Consider the following 19,012-nt stretch of genomic DNA (forward strand, 5'->3'; position numbering starts at 1 on the left):
TGCCTGGTGGCAAGGGTTATGATATAATTATTGTTGCATCCCCAGGGTGTAGCAGGTGCCTGATAGTAATTGTGTACTGGTAAGTGGTTTTGAATAAATAATAAAGAATTCCAACAGTTGACCTAGGGGGTTCCCATAAAATGTGTCTTAGGGCCTGAGTCAGCACTCAGGCCACCACTGCCTACTTTGTTCTGCTCCATAATGCTAACAAGCACAGAAGAAATATCCAGGCAGTTTATTTCTACTAGTGTTTTTTGAATGGAAATTTTAGCAAAGGTAAAATGATGCTGAATTGTTTATCTGTTTCTTGAATTACTTAAGAATTATTCATATTAGGTACAGCATATTCCCAACGTATTTTCATGAAGTCATCTTTTAGTGATTGCCTATCTGAATGCTCATAACTTTCAGGTTAAGTGACAAATGAAAATGGTAACTCTATTCAAGTGAGTCTCACTTCAGATGTACTCATACTGAGGTGTGACTCCATTTATCTCAAAATGATTCATTGGATGTCTCCATAATAAAGGAAAGACAACAAACATGTCATACAACACTATGATTAATGTTGATTATATATGTAAATGTGTTGTCATGAATTCAGGCACATTGTTCTAAAATATTTAAAAATGGTTTACCTGTTTTATAGTAGGCATCAAAATGATTCATGGCCAAAACATTGCTCCTTCTTATTTCCCTCAAAATAGTATATAATTTTATACTATTAAAATATTAGCAGTGGGTGGTGGGCATTTGGTGCAAAGGTTAAAATGCTACTTGGGATGCCCACATCCTTTATTCGAGGGCCTCGTTCCGGTCCTGGCTTTGGTTCTGATTCAGCTTCCTAGTAATGTGCATCCTGGGAGATTGGTAGATGAAAGCTCAAGTCCTTGTCATTCACATAGGAGACCTTTTTGAATTTCTGGCTCTTGGCTTTGGCCTGGGCCAGCTCTGGCTGTTGGAAGCATTTGGGGAGTGAACCAGCAGATGGCATATTTCTCTTTCTGTCTTAAAAAAAAAATGAAGATAAATAGATAAAAATTTAGAAAAATACAAGCAATGATACTTAATTTGACTCCTCAGCAATAACAAAAATCCAATATTAAGACCAAAATCATTTGTGTAGATGAGAGAAACTGTTTTCTATCTGTGTATCTGGCTGTCTTCAAAAAGTATATATTTAATTTATTATAGTATTTTATTCCACCCTTAGAACATTTCATCACCCATTTTAATTAACAAGATTAGTAGTTAAGGAAGCACACCACAGACACTTGTCTTGGACCACATCATCCATCAGGGATTTGGGTACCTGTTGAAATCAAAACAGAACAATTTGCCTCCAACCAACCCATCTCACTCTGTCTGCAAGTTCAGCTTCACAATTAAATTACCTGCCAACTTTGAATTAGCAGTAAATGACAACTCAAGATCTGTAGGGCTTACAAGCAAGTCAGAAGTGGTGCTTGGAATGATTACATTCCTAAGCCCACAATTATCACAGTTCAGAACTAATTTTTATGCCTTAAATAAAACCAAAAGAATCTACACAAAGCACTTCATTTTCCAGGAAGGTTAAATTAAAATTAAAGTGTTCAGTGGAAAGTCATCGTCTTTAAAATGCATTTCCTAAGAACCACTTATTTGAGGAAGGAATAGCTACAGTAATTTTAATTTTTCAGGTATAAATCCCTTTATTCCTTACAGTAGATATAGAGAAACCACTCATAATCATTTTTAAAAATGTTATATTTTAAAAATCCTTTGTCAAGGCGGTTTGTTCAGGTGTACATATTGCATACATCTACACAATGTGGTAATTTAAGCAAAATGGGTAGCAGAGAGTGTCTTAAATGGACACAGATCATATCTTACAGAGACTTGAAGGAGGCAGTGAGTAATAGCTAGAGCAGCAACTTGGATTATGTTCAGTGGCTCTGGTGCAGTGCTTTTGCAGCTCTACTTGAAACATTGTATACAACATCAAGGTCAGGATTTGGGGAAAGGCAGAGACCACTGGGATGGCCTGGCTGAGGCAACTGTGTTCCTGCTGCAGGTACAGAGCTGAGAAGCAAGAGGTCAATCTCCCTCACCAGCAGCTGCGGCTCCACTGTTTGGAAGCTGGTGGGAATTCCATTTCAGATCCCTGTTAACTTTCAGAGGGTAGGAGTCCAACAAGTTGTCTTGACGTTTGAGGCAGATGTATTAAACTATTTTCCCATGGGCTCTGTCTGCAATAATGAGAACTTCTAAGGTTTTATTTTTATTTTCATTCTAAAGTTTTAAAAATCTGAATTCCTTGATTCTATTGGGAAGTTGGCAAATCTGGCAACACCATACCATTATTACTCCTTCATGGAAGTGATAGACTTCACATACACACACACACACACACACACAAACACACACACTTCTGGTCTTGATTGTTTTCTTACCTATCTAGCTGCAATTTCTGTTGTGTAAGCTTGGCAAGGTGATCTGTCTACGCAGTCTTCTATAGGTATTCAGGCTCAGATTCTCTCTGCCTAATGCACATTCTCCCCACACCCCCACCTACCCCTTTTTAAAAATTTACTTATTTATTTGAAAGTCAAAATGAGAGAGAGAGAGAGAGAGAGAGAGAGAGAGAGAGAGAGAGAGAGAGAAAGAAAGAGAAACTTTTATGGACTGATTCACTCCCCAAAGACTACTTTGGCCGTATCTGTGCTGTGCCTAAGCCAGGAGCCTCATCTGGTCTTCCATATGGATGCAGGGAACCAAGTTCTTACACCTTCCTCTGCTGCCTTGTTAGGTGCATTAGCATGGACCTGGATTTGTAGAAGAGTAGCCTGGACTCAAACAGGTGCTCCAATATGCCATGCCCATGTCACAAGCAATGGCTTAACTCACTGTGCCACAGCATCGCTGTCACAGTGGAAATTACTATCTCAAGGTTCATTCAACACCTGGCTAATCATCTCCAAAGTCAAAATCTTCTTCATTCCCAACACAGCCCAATGTTGCTTTTTATGTATGGATATTGCTTTATAGGTTGCTCGTTCATCAATTTAGAGATTCCATCATTTAGACATTCATCAATTTAGAGATTCCAAGGATTTTAGGATTGCCAGACACTGGGCAGGTGGACACCAAATATATACATACCACAATATCACATCCTGTATATCCATAATATTATCACTTCAGCATGTAATCAATAATTGGAAATTATTAATGAGAGTTATTTTACATTCTTGTTTTAGTTGCAAATTTTGGAAATTCTGTGTATATTTTGCGTTCACAGCCTATGTCAATTCAGACAAATCACATTTCAGTTGTTCACTGGACACATGTGGTTAATGTCTTCTAAATTTATGTGATCAGCCTTACCTACAAAGGGGAGAGTAAAGCAAAGGAATACATCTCCTTTGTTGGACAAGGTATAATTCAGAATTCCCAGGCCCTGGTTCAAACCTCCTCTTACAAATCATGGTTATGAACATTAAGATGTACAAAGAGAGTTTTGGAATGAATTATTTATTCCTTTTTTATGGATACAGCTGCTTAATGTTTGGTAAGCCAAAAAGTTGGCATAATTTTAATGTTTCTCTCCTGCTTTTAGAGCAGTCTTAGAGTTTTAATGGAGGGAGGTAGGATATGACTTCACAGGGGTGTGTTTTGTCTCCATGGTGGTTTGTATTCCCTTGCAAGCTGAGATGAGATCATAAGTCCATATCAATTCACTGCTATAATAAGTCACTTGTTGCCTGTCATCAGGGATAGAAAGTGAATATACAGAAAGGAGAAGGATCTAGCATTGTTGAGAATATGAGAACTTTACAGAAGAAGCAACTGAAGAGCAGTGCAGTAAAGGGTGCAATAAAGATGCTAAAGAAGTGTCAGTCAGTTCCACATTGGACATTCTGAATCTGGAATGAATGTTTATTCAAAGTGCTAATAACTGTGATTTGTAATATCCAGAGATGAAGACTAAAGACAATCAATTATGTATGACCTGTGATTACTTTGTGAAAACTGGTCCTGAATTGTTTTATTGTTTGATAGTGTTTTTTTCCCCTATCAATATAAGGTTTCTTTTTTCACTGAAGTAGATGTAGACAGAATTCCAAACTGTTCTAGTGAGCTTGCTTCTCTAGCAAGTGCACTGATTTGAATTTCAGGTTGTGATAATATGGTCATAGAAATTTGCCCTGGGTGCATTTTTGGCTGATCTTTTCCTGAACACATTCTTAAAGGCCACATGATGGGACTTCATTACTTTTACATTGAGGTTTAGGTTGCTGGATCAGGAGCATGAATCCATATAGATACTGTTTTTGTACTGGAAGTCCTTTGAATTTCCTTTATTGCAATGCCAGGAAGTGCTATTTAAACATATGTTCTGCACTTCAGTAATTATGTTTATTCTTTATAGAACTCAGAAGTACATTGGGTATATTTTTAATACAGAAAAGAACTGACTCGCCCCCGCCCCCCCCCCCCCCAGCCTTGATTTAACATAGACGAAGTCCACACACATGGAAGAGAAGGCAGTAAGCCGGTGGTGACAGTCCCAGAGTGGATTTTGAGAAGTTGCTCATGAGCACAGATTGACTTGCTTCCCCGCTGTCCTTCTGGTAAGCCAGGCTTTCCTTATGTATCCCTGTGGTCAGTTGACTTTCCTGTGACTGACAGTGTGGATAGATCTCTTTAATCCCCAAGGAAGGAATGAGCCTTGGAACTTAACAGGCTCCCAAAGAGTCTTGAGATTACAGTTCTACTGATTGGAATAGTTACCATTTGTTTATTTATTTAGGTAATTTGAATGCCCTGAAGTGATATATTGAAAACAAAGTTCAGATATAAGATATATATATATATATATATATATTAAAAGTGTATCAATTATACTCATTTAACTTTACCATTTAATGATATTTTTACATATGTATATTCCCCAAGTAACTACCATCTAGGTCACGTTGTAGAACATTTTTTAGTACAGCTGCAGGCTCCTTTATTCTCCTTAGAAATGTGATCATGTGTCACTTAACATTGGCACAATGGGGATATGTTTTGAGAATCATGTCATGAGGCTATTCACTTGGTGTACAAATATCACAGAGTATGCCTATGTACCTATTGTGTACCCAAAGTAAGATGGCTACATCCTAGGCACTATAATCTTATGGGATTTCTGTTGTATATGCAGTCTATCATGGATCAAAATGTTGTTTGTGATGCATTGCTATACACTTCCCTGAGAGTTTACTGCTCTTTTGACATTGATACTAACTGGTTTTACATGTTCTTGAACTTGATCTAAATGGACTCAAATTGTATGAAGCTTCTCCTGTTCAGCTTTCCAATCCACATGTTTGTGATGTGCATCCATAGTGCTGATGAATGCTAGTAGTTCATTCTTGTTCATTTCTAAGGAGTATTTCTTTGTGTGAATATACTACATTTCATTGATTTATGTCCTTGGTGATGAACATTTGGATTGTTTCATTTTTTCTACAGTTCTATCTTGATCCAGATCCTACCATGCTCAGTAACTTATAGAGGTGGTATTTTTCTAGGGCCATGGAGACTGAGATCTTTTGTGCTCATGGAAACCTCCACTTGATCTGCCTTTCATGATCTACTTCACTGCTAGTCCTTCATGTTAGCCTTCTCTCTCATCTTTCTAATTTTGATAATCACAATAAAATGATAATGATAATAGCAACAGGTGTTATTCCTTAAGCATATACCATGTACCATACACTAAAGCTACTGTGGGTTACACATTGTAGCTCATTTTATTCTCATCAAGATGCTGGGAAGAATTATTATTACAGTTTTTACATAGGGAAATGAAGACTTCATCAAATTAGATGGAGTCCCCAAGATCATGCAGCATATTAATGGCAGAGTAAGGATTCATACCTGGATTTAGACTTTAACCCTCTGCACCACATTGCCAGCCCCTCCTCTGGTTATTGATATAAAATTCTCAAGTCCTTATCCTGCCTACAAACCCTGCCATCAGCTCCTGTTTAGCTCCCCAACTTCATCACCCATCTACTGATTCTCCAATTGTCTCCAGTCATGGAACTGCATTTGGTCTTGTACAGGCTTATTCCAGTGTTGGGCCTCTGCATTGTTAATTGCTTCTGCCTGCGACACTGTTCTCCAGATGTTTGCCTGTTTGACTCCTTCATGTTGTTCAGATCCTAGCTCAAATGTCACCTTTCCAGAGAGACTTTCTTTGGCCATTCATTAAAAAGGACCTGTTTCTCCATCACAATGCCTCAGTTTATTTTCTCCCTAACACTTATTGTCCTTAAATGTATGTAGATCGTCAGGAATATCAGTATGGTCTTTTTTACCCAATTGTCATGTTTGTTGAGTGACACTCATGTTCTAGAAAAGCATCTGCCACTTAGTTTATCTTCAGCAGTCATTAGTTGAATAAACAAAGAATGAGTAAATATATATTTCTAGGGATCTCCGTGTTTCTGAAGGGCAGCTCCTTATATGAAGGGTCTTCAGAAAAGAACACAGGAGAAACACATTATCTTTAGTTCCATTTATACATGAACTTGTCAAAGTCCCTTAATATATTTTATAAAGAAGGAAAATGTTATTTACACAGTCTGACTTTTTCAACTTTTACTGCTTTTTTCCTGCTTGCTAGATTCTTTATTTAGTGGAGGGTTAAGCTTGAGATTACAAAACAAACTGAAAATATGTCTTTGTAAAAAAAATAAGCAAAGGTAAGGAGGGAAGTATCACTATCCTCTTAAAGCTGCCACCTGCAGTGTGGACGCCATATGGGCGTCGATTCAAGTCCTCGATGCTCTACTTCCAATCCAGCTCTCTACTGAGGCCTGGGAAAGCAGTAGAAGATGGCCCAAGTGCTTGGGCCCCTGTACTCACATGGGAGACCCAGAGGAATCTCTTGACTCTTGGCTTCAGATTGGTCTAGCTCCAGCCATGTGGCCATCTGGGGAATGAACCAACAGAAAGAAGACCTCTTTCTCTGCTTCTGCCTCTCTGTAACTCTGCCTTTCAAATAAATAAATAAATCTTTAAAAAAAAACCTCTATATATAAAATATATAAAATCTGTTCACCTTAAAAAATTAAAATTGTTTTTTAGAAAGAGTGTGGCTTTTACATACTGGGAAGGGTGGAGTCCAATCTTCATAAAATAGAATGAAGGGAAAAGAGGGGGTACATTATTAATTTTATGTGTGGAAGATGCTTGCAATAACAGGAATTGACTTCTGGCAATGAAGCAATTTCCCAAATGTCAGAACTAATCATAGGATCCTGGAAAGTGCTTCTTTCCTTGTTGTCATTGTTTATTGTTTGTTTATTGCTTGTTGTAAAACATTAGAATGGAGGAATTCTCTCAGATCTAGCATCAGAGCATAGCATGACACAAATCATAAAAATTAACACATTGAGAATTAACATACACTTTTATACTGGAGTTTCAAAATTAGAAATTTTATTTAAAAAATAGCTTATTTAATTACTGCCACCTCTATTCTAACATGACAAGTGTTGGAGTGATTAATGAGCCCTTGTTCTGCTCAACACATGAGGTTAACACAGATACTAAGATGCTCCTTATCTTATCATAAATAATAAGCTGCCTCATAGCCATTTGGAATGCTGTAGGCCATTTCCTGAAAATTCATATTCACTACTCTCTTTGTTCCTTTTTAATGAAGCAGGAAGTTTTTAATTTAAATGTCTTTAGTTCATGGATGTAGATGAAAATTGCTGGACCTCAAGCAAACTTTGTCAAAGGAATTTACAGCCCATTGCTGCTTTAATATTGCCAGCCATGCACCATAGCATGTGCACAAGCATTGTGGGTGTGTGGGTCTGGCATTGTGGTGAGGCTTCAGTGCCCACATTCTATTTCAGAGCACTGACTTGAATCCTGGCTCTTTGATTTCTAATCCAGCTCTTTGCTAATATGCCTGGAAAGGCAGTAGATGATGGCCTTATTACTTGGTTTTTCTGCTGCCTATATGTGAGACTGGAGTGGAGTTCCTGGCTCCTGGCATCAGACTGGCCCAGACCTGGCTGTTGCAGCCATACTAGATGGAAGATCTATCTGTCTTTGTCCCCCTCTCTATTGCTCTGCCTTTCAAACAAGCAAACAAACTAACAACTAAGTAAATAAATCTCTTATTTTTTTAAAATAGCTGCTGTTGTGGCAGGCACGTTGGCATTTCTTTGCCCTGTGAAGGAAAGGAAAGCTATCTTAGGAGAAATATAACTATGCAGTTCAGGCTGGGAGGGATAAAGGTTTGTGTTTCTATCCTAGGCTTGGCAGAATTTCTGATTACTGAACATCACGTTGCACACCTTACTTCGGACTGAAGTCCACACATTCATCTCTTCCGTCCACCTATGGCTTTTACTGATGTCTCTACCTCCAGGCAGTACCCAAGTGCAAAGTTCTGTTTACCATCTTTGAGTAATGGTATTAATTTCGATGCCCAGGGATAATGCATTGCTTATTAAACGCTATAACAATAACCATAAAGAGGTCTTTCAAAGGGAATAGCACCCCTGCTTCCTCAGCAAAAATGGTTAGGACTGAACAAAAGCAGAAATTTCCTGGATAACAGTGGGTTTAGTTACTCACTGCTGATGTCCTGTGTGATCATCAAAGACTTAACTTCTCTAAATTTAGTTGATCCATCAGCAAGCTGAGAATGATATTGTACCTCTCTCTGGTTTTTTTGAAGGTTAAAAGAGAAGTAGAACCCTTATTAGAGTGTCTTGCATATAATAAGAGCTTGATTAAAGTCACCAATTCAAAATCTCTTGGAAGAACCATGTGCTCAATTAAATGGGGAATGCTGTCCATGTGTTTTGCAGTAAACCCAGGGAAGACTCTTAAATTACAAATGCTTCCTTTCAGCACTGCCAGTAGATCTCCAAACTAGACTTCCTGAGAAAAAACAGTGTCATGTTTCTACCCATTTACCTAATTATCTTCAATTTTTTTAAGAAGGTCAGGGGAAAAATATCTTAACAAGTATCATGTAGATTCATGATTATATTTTGAACTTCTCTTTTGGCTCTTCATTTTCCTAAGAATCAAACTCTGTTCTAGGAATTGTGTAGAACTGGGAGAATTAAAATGCAAAATACTGAGGCCTGAGCTCCAGCCTTGCCATGGCTCACATCCCTGAGTAGGCCTTCATGTTCCCAAGGGATCCCAGGCTACATTCTCTTCCTGAATGCTGCTCACTTGCTGGAAGACTCACTCCCTCTCCGGGATGCTGAGGTTCCTCACTCATCCTTAGGTTCTCAGCTGCAGTATCTTTTCCTTGCAGAGCATCTTGGTTCCACAGGTCTGCCTCGTGCTTTGTATACTACGCTCCCATTACTCTAGGATTGCCTTTCCTTCATTTTGTTCTCTTGTAAATATGTCTTCCTTATTCATAATTACGTATTTGATGTCTTCCTCCCCACAAGATTGTTATCCTCATCAGGATAGGGATTATTTCATTCACCACTGCATTGTACAGGGCTTGTGATCAGTTAGGTGCTCTGTCTGATATATCTGGCAAGTGTGAACACTTACTCTTGCTAAGAATTTTTTTTTATTTACATGTAACTGGATGGTTAAAGTGTTAGATTGTATGCATTTTTCTCTCATAATAATCATTCCTCCCTATGTTGCAGCCATTTGGAGAGTAAACTAGTAGATGGAAGCTAGCTCTCTCTGTCCCCCCACCCTCTGTAAATAAAATACAATAAAATAAAATAAAAGAAAGAAGAAAAGGTCATAGTTGACTCTGGTTTTCTGGGATCATACTCAGTGTGCCTTAAAAAATTTAAAAACAAACATAAAATTTGCCTTTTGTACTCTTGGTATGATTATGGGTTGCTTTTATAGGTTAAGATTTAATTGTATCTCAACCAATCAATACAGTTTTGATTTTTAAATAAGTCACTGTTAATACATTGGCACAATAATACAGGTGACATTTCCTCTCTCCCTAAAATGCCATCAGTCTTCAAAGCATATCACACAATTTCATAAATTAATCTTGGAAATAAGTGTCATAGTAAAGATGTTGATTTTACACTCCTGGTGGAAAAGAAGACAGAGCTTACTGTTTGCATTCTAAGACTTATATTCAGATAAAGAAAATCATGAAGAAGGAAGGACAGATAATTCAATACCTAGAACTGAGTTCTGGAAAAGAACTTGAAGAGCTCAATTTCAACCTTTGTTGTCTCTTTAAAGATTTGGCCAGGCAGAGTGGACAGTGAGAGAAAGAGACAGAGAGAAAGGTCTTCCTTTGCTGTTGGTTCACCCTCCAATGGCCGCCGCGGCCTGCATGCTGCGGCCGGCGCACCGCACGCTGCGGCTGGCGCACCGTGCTGATCCAATGGCAGGAGCCAGGAGCCAGGTGCTTCTGGTCTCCCATGGGGTGCAGGGCCCAAGTACTAGGGCCATCCTCCACTGCACTCCCTGGCCACAGCAGAGAGCTGGCCTGGAAGAGGGGCAACCGGGACAGAATCCGGTGCCCTGACCGGGCCTAGAACCCAGTGTGCCGGCGCTGCAAGGCGGAGGATTAGCCTAGTGAGCCGTGGCGCCAGCCCAAGATTTGTACCTCTTGGGAAGCCATTCAGCCTTTTCTGATTGCCTGGAAACTAATCTGTGGACTTACTGTTAGAGCTGCATAAAAATATTTTAGCTCCATGGTTCTCTTTAGAATTTTGTGTTAGCTCTGAGTAAAACCTTGTTCTGTCTTCAAGGAGCTTGTGTTCTGCTGCATGAACTGGGCTTTGTAGGCTTAGAGTACTTGGAAGGTGCTAGGGGAGACATAAAGATGAATAAGGCCTCTAGGAATTAGTGATTGAGTGCCTGCAGGGAACTCAGCATTGCCAGGCACAAGACAATGGTGCAGTAAATGCCAGCTGCCGTTCCTGTGACACTGTTGGGATTTCTTGCTTGGGTGCTTCAGAATGTGGTGAAGCCATTTCTGAGATCTGGATCCCATGTGGTAGAGCTCAGGATGGCCTCATACACAAATTTGGTTTGAGAAACATGAATAGAGGAATTTGAAATTTGGGATCATTATTATATAGACATCTATTGTTGAAAAGTAGACCATCTTATTAACCAATCATTTTCCTCTGAGTTCAGACCATTTTATTAACCAGTGTTATTTTATTTCAGCATATTAGCTTCACAGTTTTTAAAAATTCCATTAGCGTTTCTGTCTGTTTGCCTACTCCCTTAATTTAACTGAGAGATGTATTTACCAGCATTTAGAAATGAGAATGTAAATAGAATCAAACCAAGTGAAAAAAATAAAATGAGCCACGACCCAATCCAGCCCTGAATGTCCTCTTTATTTAGTGAGAGGCAGACGGACTAAAGAATAATTAAAGTACAAGGCTAGATTTGATAGCGGTAGTCATTCAGTGGCTTTCAGTGTGTGTAACCCGGACTATCAGGATGAGAATCACTTGGTGTGATAATACCCTCCCCCCCAACCCCAAGTTTTCACACCCTAATGCCTGTGTCACTGTGTTAACTTCATATGGGAAAAGAGACTTTGCGGTGCTGATTGAATTAGTGATTTTTAGAGTTAATGGTTTTGAAATGGAGAGATTATCCTAGATCATGATAGGCCCAAATGTAATCATAGGGGTCCTTGTAAAACAGAAACAAGAGATCATACTTAGTAGTAGCAGTTATGGAGATACTGGCAAGCTATCATTCCAGGAAGGAGGTGCCACGGACCTAGGAGTGAGGATAGATCAGGAATGGATTTTACACTAAGCTATCCAGAAGTAACTAGTCTTCCCACCACCTTGATACTTGGCCCTTAAAACCTATTTTGGGCCGGCGCCGCGGCTCACTAGGCTAATCCTCCGCCTAGCGGCGCCGGCACACCAGGTTCTAGTCCCGGTTGGGGCGCCGGATTCTGTCCCGGTTGCCCCTCTTCCAGGCCAGCTCTCTGCTGTGGCCAGGGAGTGCAGTGGAGGATGGCCCGGGTGCTTGGGCCCTGCACCCCATGGGAGACCAGGAAAAGCACCTGGCTCCTGGCTCCTGCCATCGGATCAGCGCGGTGCACCGGCCGCAGCGTGCGGGCCGCGGCGGCCATTGGAGGGTGAACCAATGGCAAAGGAAGACCTTTCTCTCTGTCTCTCTCTCTCACTGTCCACTCTGCCTGTCAAAAAAAAAAAAAAAAAAAAAAAAAAAAAAAAAAAACCTATTTTGGACTTCTGATCTCTAAAACTCTAAGAAAATAAATCTGTGTTATTTGCAGCCACTAAATTTATGTTGCTTTGTTACAGCAACATTAGGAAAAGAATGCACCCAGAAATTGTATTTCAAATGCAAAATCTTGGACCACACCTAAGCTTTACCCAATGAAAGACTCTGGGAGTAGGACTAAGCACTCTGATCTTGCAAGCTATCCAGATGATTTTGATGCACACTAAGCTATGAGAACTACAATTAGAACTTGGAGAAGAAGGACTTACACCTATCTTATGAACCAGAGACAAACTGCAGTTAACTATCCTCAGTCACGTTTCTGTTTTTTCTTAAATCACTATATATTTGTCAAGTGGATTCTCCTGTTGCCACAGGCATTGTAATATTTGGGAGCTTTGGGATCCGCAAGCAGAGAAGGCCTACACTTCCGGACGAAAAGTCCTTGTCAACGTCCCTGTGGGTGCCTAAAGGTCAACCAATGAGGATCAGACCTGCCTCAATCTTTAACCCCCACAGCCTGTATCTATAAAAGGAGCCCTCCCAACCTCTGACGCTTGACTTCCCTGACCCCTGCTCTGTTGGGACCAGTGAACCTTGCCTGGGAGCAGAATTCCAATAAAAGCTTGCGAATTAATTGATTTATCTGACTGGGAAGATTTGTCACGTGCTGGACACCTTGCAATATGATTGACAGCACTACTAGGAGCTCCTGAAAACTTAGGGAGTTCCTTAAAGGAAACAGAAAATGTTACTGGAAGGAGGATAGGATACTTTGCTGGAGAGACAAAACAAAGACTCTCTAGTATAAATGTCTTGACTTCAGTGATCAGATATGAAAGAAAATACACTCTGGTGTAAGAGAAGAATTTGTGCAATCGCCCCTGGCAGAAAAACACATAACATATTCAGGAAATGACTGAAAGAATTATAGGAGTGACATGGTACTAAGAGGGTGGGAAACAGGTTATAAGTGCAAATAAAGTCCTTGATTGCCACACTCAGGTGGTTGAATTCTGTTCTGTAGTTATAGTAATATATACAGAGGTTTTGAGCATGGAGAAGTAAAGATGAGTATGTGTCTTTAAGAAGCAAACTCTGTGTTCTCCCATCCAAATACTAACCAGGTCCAACCCTGCTTAGCTTCCAAGATCAGATGAGATCTGGCATGTTCAGGGTGGTGTGGCCTTAGAACAAACTCTCTGTTCTCACTCATTGCCTGAATATCAGAGCCCATTAGTACTAATGTCTGCCATTCTATATGCATAGTGAGTTCTGATTACGCATCACTCTAGGGATTCTCCATGAATAAATTTTTATCATTATGTGTTCAAATGATGGTTTTCCCTTTGTGGAAAACTTTGTCTTTCAAACTTTCAGATTACTTACATAGTAAGGAATACATTTATACACACACACACACACACACACACAAATCTTTATGAGACTATGGCCACAATGAAGATGTAAGGTAGCGTCTATTACTTTTTAAAAAAAACTTTTTAAAAATATTTATATAAACGGAACAAATTTCATGTATACAATTTTAAGTACACAATACTTCTCACTCTTCCTTCCTCTTCCTCCTTCCTGTTTCTATTTTAATTTCTGTGACAGTATACTTTCAATTTATAGTCATAGGCTTATTTCTATTTGGTTCTATTCTAGTTTTATAAAAATTCTGGTCAGAGTTTCCTAAATTGATTTCATTATCCACTGTTGGGTTGTGTCCTTTAGTTTTGAACATACTACTTTAATGGAAAGGGGTAGTATCTTATTCATTTCTGTATCTATTAGTTCTTAGCTTATATTAGACCCCATTAAGGCTTAAGTATTAGATTGAAAAAATTTTAGCCAGAGCCCATTCTTGGAGCCTTATCATAGTACATTTCACTTGCCAGGTCCTAGATGACAGATCATTAAGATGCATAAGCCCCAAACATTTGAATGGGTAGATTTGATGAGTGAGGGAGGAATGAACGGTCAGTAGAAATAATGAAACACCTTCCTTGTAATTAATTTCAAGCCTTAAGAATAAAGAAAATTTGTAGATGGACTCCTAATGATGACACATGCAGCAGGTTTCCTCCTGGTCAGAAGCCTTTACATGAAATAGCTTCTTGAATGAATTTGGTATCATTTTGAGTGTTAAATCTGCAAAACTGGCACAAAGTACAGAATGAGAAGAGCTTTTATGCTCTGATGTACAAAGAATTCAATTTTTGAAGACTGTGGTATGAATGATCTTCTGTTTTCCCCTAGTATCAGGGAGCTCTATGGCCACTGGCTTCTGAGCTATGGGGCTGACTCATATGGAAGATGCTGGACAGGGGCTTCCCTTGTATCGCATTTACTACCTTGTGGAATTTATCATCTTCATTAGCAGATGTTACGTTTTCCTCCTTATCATTCTAGGTATGCATTTTTAAAAGTTCAATCTTGTTATCTCTGTTTTTCATAACTTTTGACTCTCCCTTTAAGAGTCTCATTTCTGTCTTCCACTGATGTTAAAAAAATAACTTGGGAGGGGCGGGAGCTGTGACATAGCAGGTAAGCCGCTGCCAGCAGTGCTGGCATGCTATATGGGTGCCAATTGGAGTCCTGGCTGCTCCTCTTCCAATCTAGCTTTCTGCTGTGGCCTGGGAATGCAGTGGAGGATGGCTCAAGTCTTTGGGTCCCTGGAAGTTCCTGGCTCCTGGCTTCGGATCAGCATAGCTCTGGCCATTGTGAACCAGTGGATGGAAGATCTCTCTCTCTCTCTCTCTTTCTGTCTCTGTCTCTGTCTCTGTCTCTGTCTATGCCTCTCTGCCTCTCTGCCTCTCTGTGGCTCTTCTTTTTATATCAATCAATCAATTAACCAATCATTCAATAAACTGGGGAGAGCAGGACTTAAAACACTATCCTTTTCTTATTAAATTCAAAATATATATATAATTTTCCATCATCTTGGTTGCAGTAAGTGTATATGGTCTTGTGCATCCTAGGTTTTTATAGCAAGCCAGATGTCAGAAAATTTTAGGTTTCACCTTTGCGCTAAAAGTTTGAGAATCTCTGCAGGTCTAAGTTGGCTGTTTATAAAGTAGAGGTGGATTATGTCTTCACTGGTGAATCTTGCAAATTTGCAGAGATCAAATGAATTAATTTACAGGAAACAACAACAACTTTTTGTTAAAAATTTTTTTCCTGGAGATGTATCGAGTCTTATTGAATTTGGTAGTTGTTTAACGCCATGTATTGAAGAATTTAGAAGCTGCACCTGAGTGCAACAAGAAGTAGTGTTGAAGATTTCAAGATGTTATGTATGAGCCTATATGTCTTGTGATTGCCATCCCTTGCCTTCCCTTCCCTTCCCTTCCCTTCCCTTCCCTTCCCTTCCCTTCCCTTCCCTTCCCTTTTCCCTCCCCTTTTCCCTCCCCCTTTCCCTTCCCTTTTCCTTTCCCTTCCCTTCCCTTACCTTCCCTATGTATGTATGTATGTAGTTGAGGCAGGTGCTGTGGTGTAGTAGGCTACATCTCTTCCTGTGGCGCCAGCATCCCGTGTGTGTGTCCTGGCTGCTTCTCTTCTGATCCAGCTCTCTGCTTACAACCTGGGAAAGCAGTGGAAGGATAGCCCAAGTGCTTGGACCTCTGTACCTGTGTGGAGGACCCAGAAGAAGCTCCTGGCTCCTGGCTTTGGATCAGCTCGGCTCCAGCCATTGTGGCCATTTGGGGAGTGAACCAGCAGATGGAAGACCTTTCTCTCTTTTTCTCCCTCTCTCCATCTGTAGTTCTGCCTCTAAATAAATAAACACATTTTTAAAAAGTATTTATTTGAAAAGAAGAGAGAGAACAAAGAAGCAGAGAGAAAGAGAATTAGAGAGCTTCCATCCACTGGTTCACTCCCTAAATATCCTCAATAGCCAGGTCTGAGCCAGTCGGATGCAAGGAGCTCAGAACTCCATCTGGGTTTCCCATGTGGGTGGCAGGATCCCAAGGACTTGGGCCACCGCCTGCTGCCTTCTGAGGCACATTGGCAGGGAGATGAATTGGAAGTGAAGTAGCTGAGACTTGAACCAGTTTCTATATGGGATGCAAGCATCTTAAGTGACAGCTTAAGCCACTGCATCACAGTGCTGGTCCCTTTCCTTGTCATTCTTCAGCAATACATTTGGACAGTTTCTTTCCATCTGCACTAGATTCAAGTTAGGCCCCACTCCAGTTTTTCCCCTTGCATGGTTTATGCTGCTCTTGGGGTTACAGACCCAGGTCATTAAGGCTACTGACTCTATTATCACTAATGATGGAAGGCTAGCACAGTGACTGTTCCCATTCTCTCCTGTCATTCTCTTACCTCCCTCAGGGGGTCCTCTGTTACCACTGAGACCTGAAAGGAATAGAGAGCTCAGCCCTCTTGTGCATATAGCCTGGAGGTATAAATGGCCACTGGTAGATAATACTGTTTTCCCTTCTTTACTCTGACCCATTGTCCAAAGATGCTCTCATTCTTTTAACCTCTCTCTGAAGAGTCCTAGGAGACATGACAGTTGTGCTTGATATCAGTGGTGGCCAGCTAACAAGTGCACCTTGTATTAACTTTCCTGCCATACCTGCCTCACTGCCTCATTCCCTTCTGCTCTCACTCTTCCTTCACTGATTGACACATTCTTACAAATTAGGAGCATATAGAATCTTCCTCAGGCTATACTTTCTGTGGAAACTGGGGTCAGTCAACATCTAAACATACAAATAAGTACACATGCACACAGAGGGAGGTGAGCCATATTGAGCCAAAAGGAATAATCAGTGTTTGATTTGCTGAGTGTCTGCCTGAGGAGAAGGGAGACATTGTAGACAAGTCTCAGTTCTATTTTTTTTGGGAAGGCAAGTCCTGGTTCCTGTTCTTCAGCCCAATTCCACAGAGTTCGTCTGAACTTCAGGGACAGAGGGAAGTGTAGTAAAAGGCAAGTGGACTATGAAATGATGAACCCATGTACTCATTCACTTAACAGTTCAAGTAGGAGCAGAGCTTTTTGGAGGATCCCTGAGTCAAGGTGATGTTCTAAGTGCTGGGAATTCAGTGGTTAACTAGATAAATGTGATCTAAGCCCTTATAAAGGCTAAAGTCTCTTGGAAGAGAAAGATAATCAAGAATTGGGTAGAAAGGAAAGAAATGATGCTCTTCATAGCATACAAATGCTGTGAAGGAAATGAGGAGTTCCAGTAGGCACTGACCAAGTGAGGAGGGAGAGTCCCGTGGAGATCTGCTAGTCAAAGAAGGCCTTTCTGCCAAGCGATCTAAAGGAGGGGAGGTGATGAGCATGCACCGCGTGAGAGAGGGTGGGCGTCCTAAGCAGATAGAGCGGACAGAAGGTCCTGAGCTGGGAAAGATGTGTTTGAGGAAGTGATAGAGGACCAGGCTGATTACAATTATGTAGTGCTTACTCTGGATTGTTTCCGTGTAGTACCTCACTTTACTTCTCATAACAATCCAGCAAGATTTGTAGTTTGCATGTGAGTAAACTAAAGCCCAGGGAAGGACAGTAGCTACTCAAAATTACAGCGTCCATGTGGTGAGCAGGGGACCTAGACTTCTGACCCAGTCTTCTTGTGGGAAACAGTGGACCTTGGATTCACCTCCTAAACTCTTGCCACTGGACAGCCTTCTGTACAGAGACTTGAACCAAGTCCCAGAAAGCTTTGTAGGCCAGGGCAAAGAGCTTTGACTTCGTTCTTAGTGCAATAGCAGAGCCTTGAAGGATTTTAAGCTCAAGAAGCTAGGATCCTTGAAACTGTTTTAGAAGGTCTCTCTTGATGCTATGTTCAGAATAAACTGGAAGGGTAAGAGTAGAAGCAGGACCCAGGAGACACTATTAAAGGCCTATGTAAGAGAAGATGGTGATTAACGTGACAGGATACCTCCTGAGATGGAATGAAGGGGAGGAGGATGTGAGGGATATTTTGTTGGTAAAACTGATAGATCCTTCTCATGGATTAGATGTTGAAGGGGGGAGAAAGGGCCTCATCAAAGATGTGCTCTTGGGGTGTGACCAAAACTTCCTCAGGCCCAGGCGGCAGGGAGTGACAGCAGGAGGGAGGAGGGTATTATTTGCATTTGTGCAAGGAGCTCCTCAACCTGGCCTTGGTGCTGATGGCCCTGGGGAGGCCAAGGCTGCTGATGCCTTGCAGAACAAAGGGCTCATAATTAGGCACTATTCTTAGGTGGGGGACCTTAGCAGAGAAGAAGAGGTAGGAAGCATAGGGTCTGTGAGAGCATGCAATGTTGTGAGGTGTCAGTGTGACCTCAATTTGTACCTGAACAGGTATTCATAGTGTAATAAGAGCTGTGTTTCACTTTTGGCAACTGCTCAGAAGGGTTGAAATTCAAAAGTAAGAAGGATCATGGAGTTAGGCAAAGTACTAGGCTTGTCCGTGGCTGCAGTTTATACTGAAGCACATACTACTGGATTTTTTCTCTCCTTACCATTGTCACACTGACTTAATCTAGAGGAGAGAAAAATGCCAATAGTGAATGTCCCCATTCTCCCATCTTTTCCTGAGATGAGAGGGAGTGCTCTGAGACCTACTAGTCCACATCTCTCATGATGAGAGGAGAGAGTAGGCAGACAGGCGATTTTCATTTCCTGTGATAACTTCCCACAGTAAGTAGGTGGGAGGGCATGGTGATTGATGAGCTAAATTAGATGGAAAGAGGCTCAAATCAGATTCTAGGTGATTGCTCCTGCCTCTCGACTCACTGCGCTTCTTTGCAATTCCACTCATTTAGCAAATGATCATGG

At 40.7% G+C, this 19,012-nt stretch overlaps 1 protein-coding gene across 15 annotated transcripts in view; it reads left to right on the forward strand.

The window, feature by feature from the left end:
• FHIT (fragile histidine triad diadenosine triphosphatase) overlaps positions 1–19,012 on the forward strand; it is a 1,583,000-nt gene that overhangs the window by 260,694 nt on the left and 1,303,294 nt on the right. Inside the window, exon 1 of one of the 15 annotated variants that reach the window (XM_070050660.1) lies at positions 4,596–4,616. The exons of 13 other annotated variants lie outside the window; for them this stretch is intronic. The gene's annotated coding sequence lies outside the window, so the exon portion shown is untranslated. Of the gene's footprint in view, positions 1–4,595; positions 4,617–19,012 lie in introns of those variants that run through there. One more of the 15 variants, XM_070050661.1, reaches the window with a different exon arrangement.

The sequence above is a fragment of the Oryctolagus cuniculus genome, chromosome 10, assembly GCF_964237555.1.
Source record: "Oryctolagus cuniculus chromosome 10, mOryCun1.1, whole genome shotgun sequence".
NCBI classification, from domain to species: Eukaryota; Metazoa; Chordata; class Mammalia; order Lagomorpha; family Leporidae; genus Oryctolagus; species Oryctolagus cuniculus.